The sequence below is a fragment of the Sinohyriopsis cumingii genome, chromosome 10, assembly GCF_028554795.1.
Source record: "Sinohyriopsis cumingii isolate HCF-2022 chromosome 10, ASM2855479v2, whole genome shotgun sequence".
NCBI classification, from domain to species: domain Eukaryota; kingdom Metazoa; phylum Mollusca; class Bivalvia; order Unionida; family Unionidae; genus Sinohyriopsis; species Sinohyriopsis cumingii.
In genome coordinates, this window is record NC_142970.1 from 60,150,452 (window position 1) to 60,172,159 (window position 21,708).

At 29.8% G+C, this 21,708-nt stretch overlaps 1 protein-coding gene across 5 annotated transcripts in view; it reads right to left on the reverse strand.

Moving 5' to 3' along the window:
- Positions 1–21,708, reverse strand: part of LOC149790217 (uncharacterized) — a 192,857-nt gene that overhangs the window by 124,108 nt on the left and 47,041 nt on the right. The window lies entirely within an intron of this gene.

The following is a 21,708-nucleotide window of genomic DNA, read 5'->3' on the forward strand; positions in this document are numbered from 1 at the left end:
ACAAATTCATTGCCAGTGATTTTAAATTCATTTTGCCTTCTTGGTTCACTTTTGATTTTATTAATATCTTGGATAGAATCTATTGCATGAAACCAGTTACCCACCAAGTGAATACACCTACACAAGTACATATATACAATAATGTACACAGACTTCTTCCTAGTTTCTTATCTTTACAAATCTGCTACCATATATGCTCGCCTATAAGTTAGATCCAACTACAAAAATGTACAGATCTGCCATTGCACAATCTGCCGAAAAATCTGGGTCTATGCAATGTGTTAGAATTAATCAGTAGAACAAACACCTTAGACCCTGATCAGCCTTCACCCTATGTTACTGTTGATCAGGGTCTATGTTTGTTGCAGTTGGACTCCAATTATTTAATGTGTATATTTGGTAAAGTGAATTCATTTATTTCTATCAATATCAGTTTTTTAAAATAAAAGTCTGTTGTTGGTTTTGTGCTAAAGGCCTTATTGTTTGTTTTGTGCTGAAGGCCTTGTTGTTGGCTTTGTGCTGAAGGCCTTATTGTTGGTTTTGCACTGAATGTGTCATTGTTGATACTGTACTGAAGCCTATTGTTGGTTTTGTACTCAAGGCCTTATTGTTGATACTGTACTGAATGCCTGTTGTTGGTTTTGTACTGAAGGCATCGTTGTTGATACTGTACTGAATGCATATTGTTTGTTTTGTGCTGAAGGCCTTATTGTTGATACTGTAATGAAGGCCTTAGTGTTGGTATTGTACTGAAGGCCTTATTATTGGTATCCCATTTAAGGTCTCATTGTTGTACTGTACTGAAGGCCTTATTGTTTGTATACCACTGAAGGTCTTATTTATTGTTCTGTACTGAAGGCCTTATTGTTAGTATTGTATTTATTACCTTATTATTAGTAATGTACTTAAGGTATAATTGTTTGTCCTGTACTTAAGGCCTTATTGTAAGTTATGTACTTAAGGTCATATTGTAGCCACTTTGATTAAGACCTTTCCATTTATACTTTACTAAGGCCTTGCTGTTGGTACTGTACTCATGACCTTATTCTTGGAGCTGTACCTAAGGCCTTATCACTTGTACTGTGCTTAGGGTCTAATTGTTGATAATGTACTTAAAACCTTATTGTTGATATTGTATTTTAGGCCTTCTTGTTGACATTGTATTTATGGCCTTATTGCTGTGTAAGATCTTACAGTTGCTACTATGCTTAATGCCTTATTGTTAGTAGCATACGTCAGGCCTTATATTTGACAATTAAATTTGTGGATTGCAGGAAGGTTCAAAATAAAATTAATTGTTTGTAGGGTCTTAAGTTCATGATTTGCAGCTGGCACAAAATCCATGATTAGTGTCCAATCAAAATCCATTATTAGTGTCCAATCAAAATCCATTATTAGTGTCCAATCAAAATCCATTACTAGTGTCTAATCAAAATTCTTTATTAGTGCCCAATCAAAATCCATAATTAGTGTCCAATCAAAATCCACTATTAGTGCCCAATCAAAATCCACAATTAGTGTCCAATCAAAATCCATTATTAGTGCCCAATAAAATCCATGATTAGTGTCCAATCAAAATTCATTATTAGTGCCCAGTCAATATCCATTTTTAGTGCCCAATCAAAATCCATCATTAGTGTCCAATCAAAATCCATTATTAGTGCCCAATTAAAATCCATTATTAGTGCCCAATCAAAATCCATGATTAGTGTCCAATCAAAATCCATTATTAGTGTCCAAAGGAATAAAAATGAACAGTTTACACTTTTTTTCTTTGATAGCCAGAGGTATGATAATCACCAGGATCATGCAATATCAATGTGTGTGCGTGTGTGTGTGCGTGTGATTTGGATTTTTTGTAATGTAGCTTTAACAATTTTTCAGTCATATCGCTATGATGTCTGCAGTGTGGCAGTTTATAGTGATGTCTAGCACTGGGGCATCATGCCGCAGACATGTATCATGCTGAGGCCAAAATCCCCAGGGAGGTATGATTCTCTATTCGACCAGTATCATGCATTGTCAAAATCCCCAGGGAGGTGTGATTCTCACCAGTATTATGCATTATGAAAATCCCCAGGGTTTTACTCTCACCAGTATCAAAGAACATTGCTATAATATGTCTCATTGAGCTTGATACCAAGAAAACTATAGAACTTGATGAGAATGGGCCATGACTCATACAAATATTTGACTCAGCTATTTCAGAGATCACAACATTCATGATCATTTTAAGTACTGCAACCTCACATATCCCCAAAATATGGAAAACTGCAAAAGTAATGCTTTCACAAATCAGACAAAAGTAATGACTATTCACAAATCAGGCAAAAGCAAAGCCTATTCTCAAATCAGCCAAACATAATGCTTATCCACAAATCAGGCAAAAGTAATGCCTATTCACAAATCAGGCAAAAGTAATGCCTATTCACAAATCAGGCAAAAGTAATGCCTATTCACAAATCAGGCAAAAGCAATGCCTATTCACCAATCAGGTTCTAAGGAAGATCCATATAACTATCAACCAATTTCATATTACCAAACTGGTCAAAACTAATTGACAAACATGCCCATTTAACCAAATAACTACTGTTACACCCTAACCAATCAGGCTTTGGATAAAGTCACTGTTACACCAAAACCATTTAGGCTTTAGATAGATTCATTTATGTGAAACTTATACTACCTTGATCTCCCTAACTGATAAACAGCTTCAAGCACTTGATCAAGGTAGAATAATAGGATCTGTACTTATTGATTTTTGGAAAGCTTTAAACAAGGTGGGCTTTTGAGCAAAATGAAAATACACCAACAAGAAGATAATACAACTAAATAGTTTACTTCATACCTGAAAGAGAGAGCACGGCATGTTTATATAAATGATGTTCTGTCTGAACCTGGAACAATTAGAAATGGAGTCCTACAAGGCTCAATTCTAGGTCCATTACTATTTATGTTATTTATTAATGACCTACCACTTATACTGAAGGACTCAATTTCATCTAAAGATCTCTATACAGATGATGCAACATTGTCAGACATCAAAAACACAATCTATGAACTGGAGATTTGTTTACAGACTGCCCTATAGAAATAGGACAACTGTTGCACATGCAGTGGCAATGTAGTTAATACTAGTAAAAGAAAAATATTACTTAACTTAACACAATATAAAAGACAAATCTTGATAGTCACGAACTATGCCTAATAGATATAAATTTACAAATGGTCTCTCACGAAAGAGTACTAGGTGATTTTGTAGAAAGTAATCTATCATGGACTGAATATATGAAACATACTGAAAAGTTAATTCATGTGTATGACTTCTCAGTAACATAAGACATTTTCTCCCAAAAAGGTACAGGACACTGTTTTATAATAGCTATATACAACCAATACAGTATGGGCTAATTCAAACAAAAAAAAAAATAGCAAAGCTAGCACATCTTTAAGAAAACGTTTTAGGACTATTATCAATCCAAACAGGTAATAGGAAAACTTAATTGGTAATTTAAAACTATTACCTATGAAAGACTGCATCCATTTGAAAAAAAAACTAAGTTTATGTACATGATAGCAAATAACAGTGCTTCTGTCTATTTACAGTCACTAGCTCAGTATAGACTACTTGGCAACACTCACTGTGATCTATGTCTGCCAAACAGTATACCATTTCCAAACCAAGTAAGAAATTATTCAAAAGAATATTTCCAACTCTCAGGAACTTTGCTCTGGAATATTATTCCAGCTAAGATAAGAAACACTACGCTATATCCTTCTTCTAAACTCAATATATCCAGTGGTTTCAGGGATGTACAATAGTTAAAATATGAATGAAAACAACTGTATTCATGAATTCTTCTGTGCATCATTAAATATGCTACCCATTTTTGGGACACCTGTGAATTACATAGTCACTATGTGGGTTCAGAATGTATGAGCAAGTGTATGTGTTGGGGGAGAGAAAGAAAAGAATGTGAATATTTTTTTATTGTGTAATCATGCTATTTATATCCATGCATAGGTGTGTGTCTGTGTGTGTGTGTCTGTGTGTGTGTCTGTGTCTGTGAGTGTGTAGGGATGTCTTAGCCTCATTAAATACATTTATTATTATTATTATTATTATTATTATTATTATTATTATTAACATTATTATTATCATTATTATTATTATTATTATTATTATTATTATTATTATTATTATTTATTATTAACATTATTATTATCATTATTATTATCATTATTATTAACATTATTATTATCATTATTATTATCATCATTATTATTATTATTATTATTATTATTATTATTATTATTATTATTATTAACATTATTATTATCATTATTATTATTATTATTATTATTATTATCTGGTCTAACAAAAAGGATATATCCCATTACAAAATCACCATATCTTATCTAATAAACAAGTCATAACATATTCTGTTACAAAAATGTTCAAGTCAATATCTAGTGGTAAATAAAACAATCCATTGCAAAATTGCTATATGTTAATATCTAGTCTAATAAAAAAGAGGATCCATTACAAAATCACTACATATCAATATCTTAGTCTAACAAAAGGCATATTCTTGCTGATCAGTCCTATCTTTGGCAGGTTCAAATTCACGTTTTTCTTGGTAATTAGAGTTCATATCAATTTGTTAAATCATTTACAAAGGAATTATATCTGACTTGATGGGATGCAATGACTAAGTGCAAAACTGTTCATTTAACCAAATATCATAACCTGGCATGTGACTTTGATATGTTGTATATTTGTATGTACTGTACAATCTTACATACATGTAAAATTAGTGTATAATCTTTCATCCATGTAAAATTACACTACAATCTTACATCCATGTCAAATTAGTGTATAATCTTACATCCATGTTGAACTACTGTACAATCTTACATCTATGTCAAATGAATGTACAATCTTACATCCATGTTAAATTACTGTACAATCTTACATCCATGTTAAATTACTGTACAATCTTACATCCATGTTAAATGACTGTACAATCTTACATCCATGTTAAATTACTGTACAATCTTACATCTATGTCAATGACTGTACAATCTTACATCCATGTTAAATTACTGTACAATCTTATATCCATGTTAAATTACTGTACAATCTTGCAACCTGTAAAATTAATTCTTATAGAATATATAGTAGGAAGGATATAACTAAAGTAACTAAAGTTGAAAGGTTGTGTTTTAACCAGCATTAATTCTCATATCAGTACCAAGTATTAATTCTCATATCAGTACCAAGTATTAATTCTCATATCAGTGCCAAGTATTAATTCTCATATCAGTGCCAAGTATGAATTCTCACATCAGTACCAAGTATTAATTCTCACATAAGTACCAAGTATGATTCTCATATCAGTACCAAGTATTAATGCTCACATCAGTACCAAGTATTAATTCTCATATCAGTACCAGTATTAATTATCACATCAGTACCAAGTATTAATTCTCATATCAGTGCCAAGTATTAATTCTCACATCAGTACCAAGTATGATTCTCATATCAGTACCAAGTATTAATTCTCATATTAGTGCAAAGTATTAATTCTCATATCAGTACCAGTATTAATTATCACATCAGTACCAAGTATTAATTCTCATATCAGTGCCAAGTATTAATTCTCACATCAGTACCAAGTATGATTCTCATATCAGTACCAAGTATTAATGCTCACATCAGTACCAAGTATGATTCTCATATCACTACCAAGTATTAATGCTCACATCAGTACCAAGTATGATTCTCATATCACTACCAAGTATTAATTCTTATATCAGTACCAAGTATTAATTCTCACATCAGTACCAAGTATTAATTCTCATATCAGTACCAGTATTAATTATCACATCAGTACCAAGTATTAATGCTCACATCAGTACCAAGTATGATTCTCATATCACTACCAAGTATCAATTATTATATCAGTACGAAGTATTAATTCTCACATCAGTGCCAAGTATTAATTCTCATATCAGTACCAGTATTAATTATCACATCAGTACCAAGTATGATTCTCATATCACTACCAAGTATTAATTCTTATATCAGTACCAAGTATTAATTCTGACATCAGTACCAAGTATTAATTCTCATATCAGTACCAGTATTAATTCTCACATCAGCACCAAGTATGATGCTCATATCACTACCAAGTATTAATTTATATAGCAGTATCAAGTATTAATTCTCATATCAGTACCAGTATTAATTCTCATATCAGTACCAGTATTATTTCTCCTATCAGTACCAGTATTAATTCTCACATCTGTACCAAGTATTAATTCTCACATCAGTACCAAGTATTATTTCTCACATCATTACCAAATATTAATTCTCATATCAGTACCAAGTATTAATTCTGACACTAGTACCAAGTATTAATTCTCATATCAGTACCAAGTATTAATTCTCATATCAGTACTAGTATTATTTCTCATATCAGTACCAGTATTAATTCTCACATCAGTACCAAGTATTAATTCTCATATCAGTACCAAGTATTAATTCTGACACTAGTACCAAATATAAATTCTCACATTAGTACCAAGTTTTAATTCTCACATCAGTACCAAGAATGAATTCCCATATCAGTACCAAGTATTAATTCTCACATAAGTACCAAGTATTAATTCTCACACTAGTTTCCAGCCTAGTATTTCTCATATCAGTACCAAGTATTAATTCTCACAAGGGTACCAAGAATGGATTATCATATCAGTACTAAGTATTAATTCACATATCAGTACCAAGTATTGATTCTCACATCAGTACCAAGTATTAATTCTCACATCAGTACCAAGAAAGAATTCTCATATCAGTACCAAGTATTAATTCTAATACCAGTTTGTAACCTAGTATTAATTCTCATCTCAGTATCAAGTATTAATTCTCACAGCAGTACCAAGTACTAATTCTCTAACTAGTTTGTAACCTAGTATTAATTCACATATCAGTACCAAGTATTAATTCTCATATCAGTACCAAGAATGAATTCTCATATCAGTACCAAGTATTAATTCTCACAGCAGTACCAAGTACTAATTCTCTAACTAGTTTGTAACCTAGTATTAATTATCATATCAGTACCAAGAATGAATTCTCACATCAATACCAAGTATAATTTTCATATCAGTAACAAGTATTAAATCTCATATTGGTACCAAATATTAATTCTCATATCAGTACCAAGTATTAATTCTCACATCAGTACACAGCATTAATTCTCATATCAGTACCAAGTATTAATTCTCATATCAGCACAAAGAATTAATTCTCATATTAGTTTGTAACCTAGTATTAATTCTCATATCAGCACCAAGTATTAATGCTAATATTAGTACTAAGTACAGGTAAAACCCAGCATAAAGCTATGTTCAGGGTCCAAAGAATAACATTGCAATATAAACAGAATCATGTTTTTTTTATATAAATTTGAAAACCTTTTCCCATACAAAATGTGCATTTAATTTCAATGTCATCAGTTAACTAACCTCTTGATCATATAATTTACTAGGGATATGAATAATCAGCTTTTCCAAGAGCATGCAGTTAGGATGTTAAAAAGATGTCACCTTAAATTAAAAAATGGGAGCCATGCTGCCATTGTGTTATAAGCGGAATTGTGCTATAACAAATCATGTTATATTTGATTTTACCTGTATTAATTCTCATATCAGTATCAAGTATTAATTTTCATTAGTACCAAGTATTAATTCTCATATCAGTACCAAGTGTTAATTCTCATATCAGTACCAAGTCTTAATTCTCATTTCAGTACTGAGTATTAATTTTTATATCAGTACCAAGTATTAATTCTCATATCAGTACCAAGTATTAATTCTCATATCAGTAACAAGTCTTAATTCTCATTTCAGTACCGAATATTAATTTTTATATCAGTACCAAGTATTAATTCTCATATTAGTACTAACTATTAATTCTCATGTTAGTACCAATTATTAATTCTCATATCAGTACCAAGTATTAATTTTAATATCAGTACCAGTGTTAAATCTCCTATTAGTATCTAGTATTAATTCTCATAAATGAACTAAGTATTAATTCTCATATCAGTAACAAGTATGAATTCTCATATGTGTTATATATGTGATAAACATCATTTTAATATCAGTAATAATTACTAATTCTCATCAACGAGTTTTAATTCTCATATCAGTGGAACATCTATATATATTTACATAGCTATCACAGCAACATATCTATTTACACATGCCAACAATATTGTTACATAGCTTTTCTGTACACATGGATTTAAAAGAGAAAAACTGAGTTTAATATTGGTACTGAAATACAACAGATCAATATGAGCAGAGGAAATACTAATGATTATGAGATACTGATGAAATTGGTATTGATTTGTATCAGTTTGTATTGATTTGCATTAATCTGTATTAATTAATATTGATTTGTAATGACTTGCATTAATTTGTATTGATCTGTATTAATTTGTATTGATTTGTATTAATCTGTATTAATTTGTATTGAGATGTATTAACTTGCATTATTTTTGTATTGTTTGAATTAATTTGTTTTGATTTGTATTAATTTGTATTGATTTGATTTGATTTGTATTGATTTGTACTAATTTGTAGTGATTTGTATTATGTATTGATTAGTTTTGATTTGTATTAGTTTGTATTAATTTGCATTCATTTGAATTAATTTTTATTAATTTATATTGATTTGTATTAATGTGTATTGATTTGTATTAATTTGTATTGATTTTGTATTAATTTGTATTAATGTGTACTGATTTGTATTAATTTGTACTGATTTGATTTGATTTGTATTGATTTGTACTAATTTGTAGTGATTTGTATTAACTTGCATTGATTAGTTTTGACTTGTATTAGTTTGTATTAATTTGTATTCATTTGAATTAATCTGTATTAATTTCTATTGATTTGTATTAATGTGTATTGATTTGTACTGATTTTGTATTAATTTGTATTAACTTGTATTGATTTGTATTAACTTGTATTATTTTTATTGATTTGTATTGATTTGTATTAATTTGTATTGATTTGCATTGATTTGTGTTAATTTGTATTGATCTGCATTGAATTGTATTGATTTGCATTGATTTGTATTAATTTGTATTAATTTTTATTTATTCATATTAATTTGTATTGATTTGTATTGATTCATATTTATTTGTACATTTGTATTAATCTGTATTAATTTGTACTGATTTATAATTATTTGTATTTATTTTGATTTATTTGTAGATTTGTATTTATCTGTATTATTTTGTTTTGAGTTGTATTGATTTGTATTTACTGGTCGATTTGAATTGATTTCTATTTATTTTTATTGATTTGTATTTATTTACAGATTTGTATATATATCCAGATTTGTATTGATTTGTTTTGACTTGTATTTATTTGTATTTAACTATATATTTGCATTTATTTGTATTTAATTGTAGATTTGTATTTCTTTATATTAATGTGTATTTAATTGTCAATTTAGATTTATTTGTAGATTTGTATTTTTTGCAGATTTGTATTGATTTGTATTTAATTGTCAATTTGGATTTATTTAAGATTTGTATTTTTTGCAGATTTGTATTTATTTGTATTTATTTGTAGATTAATATTTATTCATATTTGCATTTTTTTGTATTTAATTGTAGATTTGTATTTATTTGTAATAATTTTATTGAGTTGTATTGGTTTTTGATTTTTTGTAGATTTGAAATCACTTGTATTTATTTGTATTGATTTGTATTTATTTAACGAGTTGTATTTATTTGTAGATTTGTGTTTTTTTTGCAGATTTGTATTTATTTGTATTTAATTATAGATTTGTATTTGTTTGTAGATTTGTATTTATTTGCATTGATTTGTATTTACTTGCAGATTTGTATTTATTTGTATTTAGTTGTAGAATTGTATTTTTTTATAGATTTACATTTATTTGTATTTCATTGTAGATTTGTATTTATTTGCAGATTTGTATTTTGTCATAAATTTGTATGTTTGTATTTAATTGTTGATTAGTATTTATTTCTATTTAATTGTAGATTTGTATTTATTTGCAGATTTGTATTTTTTCATAAATTTGTATGTTTGTATTTAATTGTTGATTAGTATTTATTTCTATTTAATTGTAGATTTGTATTGATTTGCATTTATTTGCAGATTTGTATTTTTATGTAGATTTGTATTTTTGGTCGATTTGTATTTATTTGTATTTACTTGAAGAGTTTTATTAATTCATATGTAATTGTAGGTTTGTATTAATTTGTATTTATTTGTAGATTTGTATTTAATTGAAGATTTGTATTTATTTGCATTGATTTGCATTTTTTTGTATTTATTTGTATTTAATTGTAGATTTGTATTTATTTTTATTTATTTGCAGATTTGTATATTTATGTAGTTTTGTAGTTGTTTTGTTGATTTGTATTTATTTGTATTTAATTGTAGATTTTTATTAATTTGGATTGATTTGTATTTATTTTGTATTTGATTGTAGATTTGTATTTTCTGTAGATTTGTATTTTTGTAGATTTCTATGTATTTGTATTTATTTGTAGATTTGTATTTATTTGGAGATTTGTAATTATTTGTATTTAATTGTAGATTTGTATCTATTTTTAGAACTGTATTTTTTTCATAGATTTTTATTTGTTTGTATTTAATTGTAGATTTGCATTTGTTTGTATTTAATTGTAGCTTTGTATTTGTTTGTATTTAATTGTAAATTTGTATTTATTTGTATTCAATTATAGATTTGTAATTATTTGTATTTAATTGTAAATTTGTATTTATTTGTATTTAATTGTAGATTTGTATTTGATTGTATTTTTGTAGATTTGTATTTGATTGCATTTAATTGTAGATTTGTATCTATCTGTAGATTTGTATTTATTTAGATTTATTTGTAGATTTGTATTTATTTACATTTATTTGTATTTATTTGTAGATTTGTATTCATTTTTATTAATTTGTAGATTTGTATTTATTTGCAGATTTGTATTTAATTACATTTATATGTATTTATTTGTTGATTTGTATTTATTTAGATTTATTTGCATTTATTTGTATATTTGTATTTATTTAGATTTATTTGTAATTTTTTGTATTTATTTGTAGATCTGTATTTATTCGTAGATTGGTATTTATTTGTATTTAATTGTATTTATTTATATTTATTTGCATTTAATTGTGTTTCTTTGTATTTCTTTGTATTTATTTGTAGATTTGTAATTATTTTAATTTATTTTTATTTAACTGTAGATTTGTATTTAATTGTAGATTTATATTCATTTGTATTTAATTGTAGATTTGTATTTATTTGTATTAATTTGTATATTTGTTATTTTTATATTTATTTGTAGACTATTATCTTTTTGTATTTATTTATATTTAATTGTAGATTTGTATTTATTTGTATTTAATTGTAGATTTGTATTTATTTGTATTAATTTGTATATTTGTTATTTTTATATTTATTTGTAGACTATTATCTTTTTTGTATTTATTTATATTTAAATGTAGATTTGTATTTGTTTGTATATAATTGTAGATTTGTATTTTTTGTATTTAATTGTATTTATTTCTAGATTTGTATTTCTATGCATTTATTTGTAGATTTGTATATATTTTTATTTATTTGTAGATTTTTACTTATTTGTAGATTTGTATTTATGTGCAGATTGATATTTATTTATATTTAATTGTAGACTTGTATTTATTTGTATTTAATTGTATATTTGTATTTATTTGCATTGAATTGTAGATTTGTATTTCTTTGTATTTATTTCAAGATTTGTATTTATTTGTATTTAATTGTAGATTTTTACTTATTTGTCGATTTGTATTTATGTGCAGATAGATATTTATTTCTATTTATTTGTATTTATTTGCAGATTTGTATTTATTTGTATTTTCCTTTGAGAAAGCAATGATACCTAAATTTACATCATCAAACTAGGTCATCAATAGAGTCATTAATAAAAATCAATGCTGCAAAGGATTGTGAGAAAATTACTTTCAATATCACAAATGAAATTTAGCAGGCAAAATGATTTAGTTTCAGGTATAATTATTCTGGCCTTGGATACAATTGCTTGTCAGTACCAATTAAAGCAATTTTCTTCATTGTTAACCAGGTTATTATTTCTAATTTTCCTTGCGAGTTCTCAGCTATATTAAATTCTACAGGAAGTAAAACATTCCATACAATGAAAATGTGCTGATCTATATTAATTTACATTTCTTTACTTATAAAAACACATCTTACTTATAATAACACACTTTACTTATTATAACATACTTTACTTATCATAACACACTTTACTTAAAATAACACACTTTACTTATTATAACACTTTACTTATAAGACACTTTACTTATAATAAGAAACTTTAGTTATCATAACACACTTTACTTATAATAACACACTTTACTTATAATAACACATTTTATTAAACATAATAAACTTTACTTATGTCACACTTTACTTATAATAACACACTTTACTTATAGCACACTTTACATATAATAACACACATTACTTATTATAACACACTTTACTTATCATAACACTTTACTTATAATAAGAAACTTTAGTTATCATAATACACTTTACTTATAATAAGAAACTTTAGGTATCATAACACACTTTACTTATAATGACACACTTTATTAATTATAATAAACTTTACTTATGTCACACTTTACTTATAATAACACACTTTACTTATTATAACACAATTTAATTACCATAACACACTTTACTTATACTAACACAATTTAATTATTATAGCACACTTTACTTATAGCACACTTTACTTATAATAACACAATTTATTTAACATAACAAACTTTACTTATACTATATATTTAGCTGATTTATATTTCTTTTTATTTAAAAGAGTTATTATCCAAACTTGCATTGTTTCATAAAAATGAAAGAAAAAAGAAGACTGGGAATGTATATAATTAAAGTATGACAAAGTCAAATTAAAGTAGCCACTTTGTATAAAGGGAAAAGTTTAAGTGTTCTGTATAGCCCTAAGAAAACAGTTCAAATCTTTTCTGTATAGCCCTAATAAAAACAGTTCAAGTCTTCCATATAGCCCTAGAAAACAGTTCAAGTCTTCTGTATAGCCTTAAGAAAACAGTTTAAATTTGTTCTCTATAGCCCTAAGAAAACAATTCAAGTCTTCTGTATAGCCCTAAAAAAACAGTTAAAATCTTTTCTGTATAGCCCTAAAAAAAACAGTTCAGTCTTCTGTATAGCTCTAAGAAAATAGTTCAAGTCTTTTCTGTATAGCCATAAGAAAACAGTTCAAATTTTTTCTGTATAGCCCTAAGAAAACAATTCAAGACTTCTGTATAGCCCTAAGAAAACAGTTTAAGTCTTTTCTGTATAGCCCTAAGAAAACAGCTCAGTCTTCTGTATAGCCCTAAGAAAACAGTTCAAGTCTTTTCTGTATAGCCCTAAGAAAACAGCTCAGTCTTCTGTATAGCCCTAAGAAAACAGCTCAGTCTTCTGTATAGCCCTAAGAAAACAGTTCAAGTCTTCTGTATAGCCCTAAGAAAACAGTTCAAGTCTTCTGTATAGCCCTAAGAAAACAGTTCAAGTCTTCTGTATAGCCCTAAAAAAAACAGTTCAAGTTTTCTGCAAAACTCTATCCCTAAGAGTAACAGTTCAAGTGTTCTGTAAACCCCTAATCCCAAGGGAACAGTTCAAGTGTTCTGGTGGCGCTCACCAGATAATATGTACTTTTGAGAGAGTGACGTACGTAAGGTGAAGTAGTTCGCATTTAAAACATGCACAGTGGAGAGAATGTTTGCATACCTCTATGCTACATTAATGTAATGTGGATGATATTTCTTTTGGATATTGTACTTTTGGAAATTTTACATGATTTAAGCACACTGCTAACTAAAATGACTGCTCCCTTGTGTTCAAAAATCAGTCTGAATTAGTCTAAAGTACACTATACATAGCAGCTATTAAAATAGGGAAAATGAATTTTGCCAGACTAGACAATACCAGCTTCTGAAAGTGCAATGAATGAATTACCAAATATATAAAATGTAAAAAAAGTTATCGGCTCTTTTTTATACAATTGACCTCTGAAGTTCAGGAAGTGAAAATGACCAAGTAGAGCTAGCACTTTTTTGAAAGGTGCACATTTGAAGTAAGGCCAAGCTGTATACTCTATAACCCATAGTACACCCATCAATCATACACCAAAATAAAGGGAATTAAAGGTTCTTTGCATTATACCTAAGATATACAAGGTCTTTTTTAAATAGCCAGTATAACCAGTGAGGAAAGCCGGGGACATTCTTTTTCTTTAAAATCCTAACCCTATGCAAAATGCGAAACTGTATAGTGCCACCTTAAAGAAAATAAAAAAATGTTTGCAATTATTTTTTTTTATTTTCATATAATTATGTATGATGTTCTGAATAAAATGGTACATTCATATTGCATTTAAGCATGAAAATAAGCTAATTATGATCATTTTTCTCTTGCTTACTTAATTTGCCATGAGGTATGTTTGTGTGAGTAGTGACCTTAATTATGGAGAAATTAGAAGACTTAGAATATAGGAATAGAGTCAACTTAAATTTAAAACTGTTGCAATAAGTGACAGAAATATATGGTGAAAATGTTTCTTTTCATTTATTTGCAATGAAATAAAAAAATAAATGAAGAGAAAGTGAATTCGCTTCTTCCATATTAAACAATAGGCAAATATTTTACACTTTGACCTTTGACCTTTATGAAGCTGATGAGTTACCTCCCTTTTCTAATTGTAAAATTCATTGTTGATATCTCAGAAATAATTCTGGCTAGTTTCATGTTCCTGTCATTCAGCATAACACTGGTTGCTATGTTTACAAAATGTAATGTGCATTCTTAAAATAGCTCACTTTTATCATGGGGGGGGGTAGGCTGGACTTGTTAGAGACTCTGACACTCATAAATACTGTTCTGTGGGGAAAAAGGCAGGAGAATTATTCATAAGGATTGTTTTGATGCTTGCGACTTAAATGTTTCAGCCATATAAACATAATTAAATCATAAAAAAATAATACCTACATCTTCTTTATGGTGGCGCTCACCAGATAATATGTACTTTTGAGAGAGTGACGTACGTAAGGTGAAGTAGTTCGCATTTAAAACATGCACAGTGGAGAGAATGTTTGCATACCTCTATGCTACATTAATGTAATGTGGATGATATTTCTTTTGGATATTGTACTTTTGGAAATTTTACATGATTTAAGCACACTGCTAACTAAAATGACTGCTCCCTTGTGTTCAAAAATCAGTCTGAATTAGTCTAAAGTACACTATACATAGCAGCTATTAAAATAGGGAAAATGAATTTTGCCAGACTAGACAATACCAGCTTCTGAAAGTGCAATGAATGAATTACCAAATATATAAAATGTAAAAAAAGTTATCGGCTCTTTTTTATACAATTGACCTCTGAAGTTCAGGAAGTGAAAATGACCAAGTAGAGCTAGCACTTTTTTGAAAGGTGCACATTTGAAGTAAGGCCAAGCTGTATACTCTATAACCCATAGTACACCCATCAATCATACACCAAAATAAAGGGAATTAAAGGTTCTTTGCATTATACCTAAGATATACAAGGTCTTTTTTAAATAGCCAGTATAACCAGTGAGGAAAGCCGGGGACATTCTTTTTCTTTAAAATCCTAACCCTATGCAAAATGCGAAACTGTATAGCGCCACCTCTGTAATACTCTATCCCTAATGGAACAGTTCATGTATTATGTACACCCCTAACCCTAATGGAATGGTTCAAGTGTCCTGCAAAACCATAACCATAATGGAACAGTTCAAGTGTTCTGTAATACTCTATCCCTAATGGAACAGTTCATGTGTTATGTACACCCCTAACCCTGAGGGAACTGTTCAAGTGTTCTGTAAACCCCTAACCCTAAGGGAACTGTTCAAGTGTTCTGTAAACCCCTTACCCTAAGGGAACTGTTCAAGTGTTCTGCAAATTTCCTTTTTCTGTTATGTGCAAATAAAACCTTTACAGAACAGATAAAACACAATGTTTGTTGTTTAAATTATTATTATATGTATATTAAACCTATCATTGATGTACATTAAGGCTATTATGTGTACAGTAAAGCCATTATGTGTACATTAAGGCCAGTATGTCTATTTTAAGGCTATTATGTATACATTAAGGCTAATCTGTGTACATTAAGGCTAGTATGTGTATATTAAGGCTAGTATGTATACATTAAGGCTAATCTGTGTACATTAAGGCTATTATGTGTACATTAAGGCCATTATGTGTACATTAAAGCCATTATGTGTACATTAAGGCCAGTATGTCTACCTTAAGGTTATTATGTGTACATTAAGGCCATTATGTGTACATTAAAGCCATTATGTGTACATTAAGGCCAGTATGTCTACCTTAAGGTTATTATGTGCACATTAAAGCCACTGTGTGTACATTAAGGCCAGTATGTCTATTTTAAGGCTATTATGTATACATTAAGGCTAATCTGTGTACATTAAGGCTAGTATGTGTATATTAAGGCTAGTATGTGTATATTAAAGCCATTATGTGTACATTAAGGCCAGTCAGTAGGTATACATTAAGGCTATTCTGTGTACATTAAGGCTAGTATTTGTACATTACGGCTATTTTCTATACATTAAGGCCATTATGTGTACATTAAGGCTATTTTCTATACATTAAGGTCATTATGTGTATATTAAGGCTATTTTCTATACATTAAGGCCATTATGTGTACATTAAGGCTATTTTCTATACATTAAGGCCATTATGTGTACATTATGGCTATGTTCTATACATTAAGGCTATTATGTGTGCATTAAGGCTAGTGTGTGTACATTAATGCTATTTTCTTTATTATGTGTACATTAAGGCTAGTGTGTGTACATTAAAGCTATTTTCTTTATATTAAGGCTATTATGCATACATTAAGGCTATTGTCTTTATATTAGGGTTATTATGTGTACATTAAGGCTATTCTGTGTACATTAAGGCTAGTTTCTATACATTAAGGTTATTATATATACATTATGGCTATCATATTTGATTTATACAAGTTTTTTGACATAATTAAACTGAATTTTATCTACTAGCTTATCCTCCACCCAAAGTGTTCTAAGTGAATGGCATCAGTTCATTAGTATACTAAAAGACTCTGTAATAAAGTATTAATAAAACTTTTCAATTTGTTGTTTTAGTTTAGATAAAGTGATTTAAGAGAAAGTATTGTTCAGCAAATTTGTTATTTTGTTGCTTCTTTTGTAGATTTGTTTATTTCATTAAAAATATATGTGCTATTACTAATGTGTTTATAGAATTATATAAAAGGTATCAGAAATGGGGACATTGAAAATGGCAGCATATTTATAGAACTGTACAAAGAGCATTATCAATGAGAGCATTCCGAATGACAGTGTTTTTTAGAATTATACAAAAGGTATTATCAATGGGTGGGTGTGTGTGTGTGTGTGTGTGTGTGTGTGTGTGTGTGTGTGTGTGATTTGGATTTTTTAAAGTAGCTTTAACAATTTTTCAGTCATATCGGTACTATGTCTGCAGTGTGACAGTTTATAGTGATATCTAGCATTGGGGCATCATGCCGAAGACATGTAGCATCATGTCCCACCCAGTCACATTATCCTGACACTAGGCCAACCATTCCTAACACTAACCTCTTAATGCTGAGTGCCAAGCAAGGCAGCTGTAAGTACCATTTTTGTATCTTTGGTATGACTTGACCGGGGATCGAACCCACGACCTTCTGCATCCAAGGTGGATGCTCTAACCACTAGGCCACCAGAGTGGTTGTATCAATGGGGGCATTGCAGATGACAGTGTTTTTATAGAATTATGCAAAGGGCAATATCAATGGTGGCATTGCAAATAACAGTATATTTATAGAATTATACAAAGGGTGTTACCAATGGGGACATTTCAAATGACAGTGTATTTATAAAATTATTCAAAGGGTAATACAATTGGGGGCATTGCAAATGACTGCATATTTAAAGAATCATGCAAATGGCAATATCAATGGGAGCATTGCAAATGACAGGTTATATAGTTATTCAAAGGGCAATATCAATGGGAGCATTGCAAATGACAGGTTATATAGTTATTCAAAGGGTAATACAATTGGGGGCATTGCAAATGACTGCATATTTAAAGAATCACGCAAATGGCAATATCAATGGGAGCATTGCAAATGACAGTTTATATAGTTATTCAAAGGGCAATATCAATGGGAGCATTGCAAATGACAGGTTATATAGTTATTCAAAGGGCAATATCAATGGCAGCATTGCAAATGACTGCATATTTAAAGAATCACGCAAATGGCAATATCAATGGGAGCATTGCAAATGACAGTTTATATAGTTATTCAAAGGGCAATATCAATGGGAGCATTGCAAATGACAGGTTATATAGTTATTCAAAGGGTAATACAATTGGGGGCATTGCAAATGACTGCATATTTAAAGAATCACGCAAATGGCAATATCAATGGGAGCATTGCAAATGACAGTTTATATAGTTATTCAAAGGGCAATATCAATGGAGCATTGCAAATGACAGTTTATTTATAGAATTATGCAAATGGTGTTATCAATGGGGGCATTGCAAATGACAGTGTATATATAGAATCATACAAAGTACATAATCAATGAGGGCATTCCAAATGACAGGTAGTTGGTAGCTTACTTGTCTTTAGGAAACCAAAGGAAATAAGAGCATTCAAGGGATATGACCTCTCTAAATGATGACACAGAATGCTAGAATTCAGACATTCAGGACTGGTCAATATAATGTACATCCCATGTAAAGATATGGCATTGATTGAAAGGGGCAATAACTTTGTCCAAAATGGAGTAGATGAGACAAAACTGATGCAAAAACACATATAGGTCCATGAAGCAATGTTTTTACCATACACAATCAAAATATACTGAATGGTTTTTGAGCTATGACTTCAGCAAACAACATACCAAGTAATGATCTTAAGCTAAATTGGCATGGGCCATTACTCTATCCAGAATGGATTTTAAGCTAAATTGTCAAGGGCCAGAACTCTATCCAGAATGGATCTTATGGGGGCGTTCACCAATTAATATGTACTTTAGAGAGAGTGACGTATGTAAGGTGAAGTAGTTTGCATTTAAAACATGCACATTGGAGAGAATGTTGGCAAACCTATATGCTACAGTAATGTAATGTGGACGATATTTCTTTGGATATTGTACTTTTGGAAATTTTACATGATTTAAGCACACTGCTAACTAAAATGACTGCTCCCTTGTGTTAAAAAATCAGCCTGAATTAGAAAGTACACTATACATAGCAGCTATTAAAATAGGGAAAATGAATTTTGCCAGACTAGACAATACCAGCTTCTGAAAGTGCAATGAATGAATTACCAAATATGTAAAATGTAAAAAAAGTTATCAGCTCTTTTTTTTACAATCTACCTCTGAATTTCAGGAAGTGAAAATGACCAAGTAGAGCTAGCACTTTTTTGAAAGGTTCACATTTGAAGTAAGGCCAAGCTGTATACTCTATAACCCATAGTACACCCATCAATCATACATCAAAATAAAGGGAATTAAAGGTTCTTTTAATTATACATGTACCTAAGATATACAAGGTCTTTTTTAAATAGCCAGTATAACCAGTGAGGAAAGCTGGGGAAATTCTTTTTCTTTAAAATCTTAAGCCCATGCAAAATGCGAAACTGTATAGTGCCACCTAAGCTAAAATTGTCATGGGCCATTTCTCTATCCAGAATGGGTCTTAAGCTAAATTGTCAGGGGCCAGAACTCTATCCAGAATGGATCTTAAGCTAAAATTGGCATTGGCCATTACTCTATCCAGAATGGGTCTTAAGCTAAATTTTCAAGGGCCAAAACTCTATCCAGAATGATCTTAAACTAAAATTGGCATGGGCCATTACTCTGTCCAGAATGGATCTTAAGCTATATTGTCAAGAGCCATTACTTTGTCTGAAATGGAGTTGACAAGACAAAAGCCATAAATGATACATGTAAGTCAATGAGACAATCCTGAGATAAATCTGCATTTGAATATATTAAATCACTCTGGAGCTGTGCTGGTTAAAAACTACATCCAGTGTGACGTTACAAAAGTTAATTGTCACAGGCCATAACCCAAGCCAAAATTTAACTGATGTGACAAAATCCATAGGAGGTACATCTAGGTGTATGACTCAGTGTTAGGGTTAAGGCATTGTTAGGGTTAAGACAATGTTAAGGTCAAGACAATGTTAGGGTTAAGACAGTGTTAGGGTTAGGACAGTGTTAGGGTTAAGACAGTGTTAGGGTCAAGACAGTGTTAGAGTCAAGACAGTGTTAGGGTTAAGACAGTGTTAGGGTCAATACAGTGTTAGGGTCAATACAGTGTTAGGGTTAAGACAGTGTGAGGGTCAAGACAGTGTTAGGGTCAATACAGTGTTAGAGTCAAGACAGTGTTAGGGTTAAGACAGTATTAGGGTTAAGACAGTGTTAGGGTCAAGACAGTGTTAGGGTCAAGATAGTGTTAGGGTTAAGATGGTGTTAGGGTCAAGACAGTGTTAGGGTCAAGACAGTGTTAGGGTCAAGACAGTGTTAGGGTCAAGATAGTGTTAGGGTCAAGACAGTGTTAGGGTCAAGATGGCGTTAGGGTCAAGACAGTATTAGGGTCAAGACAGTGTTAGGGTCAAAATAGTGTTAGGGTTAAGACAAAGTTAATATAAGCTGCACCAGAATATTTTGTTAAAAATGTTATTAAGCAGTGCCTGCAAGGCATAAATGTGATATTGACCTATTTAGTTGCATGTGTTAATATTTACCTATTTAGTTGCATTGGCTAATATTTACCTATTTAGTTGCACTGGTTAAAAAGAGGACCATGTGGAAGTACACAATTACCGAATAACTGAGCAAGTCTTACAACAGCCATTTTGTACACAGAGAACAGTTCAAGTGTTCCACAAATTTACCTTTTTTTCTGTGTGTAAATAAAACCTTTATATGTCTATTGAATGAGTATTACATGCCACATTTAAATCGGGACAGATAAAAACACAACGGGATTGTTTGTTTTTCAAAAGGATCAATGAGTCTATAATATGAGTACATTAAGTTTATCGTCATATTTGATCTATAATAGACATCATTAAACGAACTTTATCTGATTTATCATCAAAAATAAGTACTGAAAATGAACAGTGTATTAACTGGCTCTGTGTAACGACATAAAGCAAACAATTACATTTTATTTGTCTAATAAAGTGAAGATTTAGAGTTTAATATTCAACAATATGTTTGGGCAGCTTTTAATTGTACAGCTTTATTCTTTACATCTGTCTTGTTGAAATTGTGTGCCATAGCTAATGTATTTATAACATTACACATATGGCATTAGCAATAGAGGCAATGCAGATGCCAGTGTGTTTAAAGTATTGTCCACAGGGTATTAGCAATAGAGGCATTGCAGATGCCAGTGTGTTTAAAGTATTGTCCACAGGGTATTAGCAATAGAGGCATTGCAGATGCCAGTGTGTTTAAAGTATTGTCCACAGGGTATTAGCAATAGAGGCATTGCAGATGACA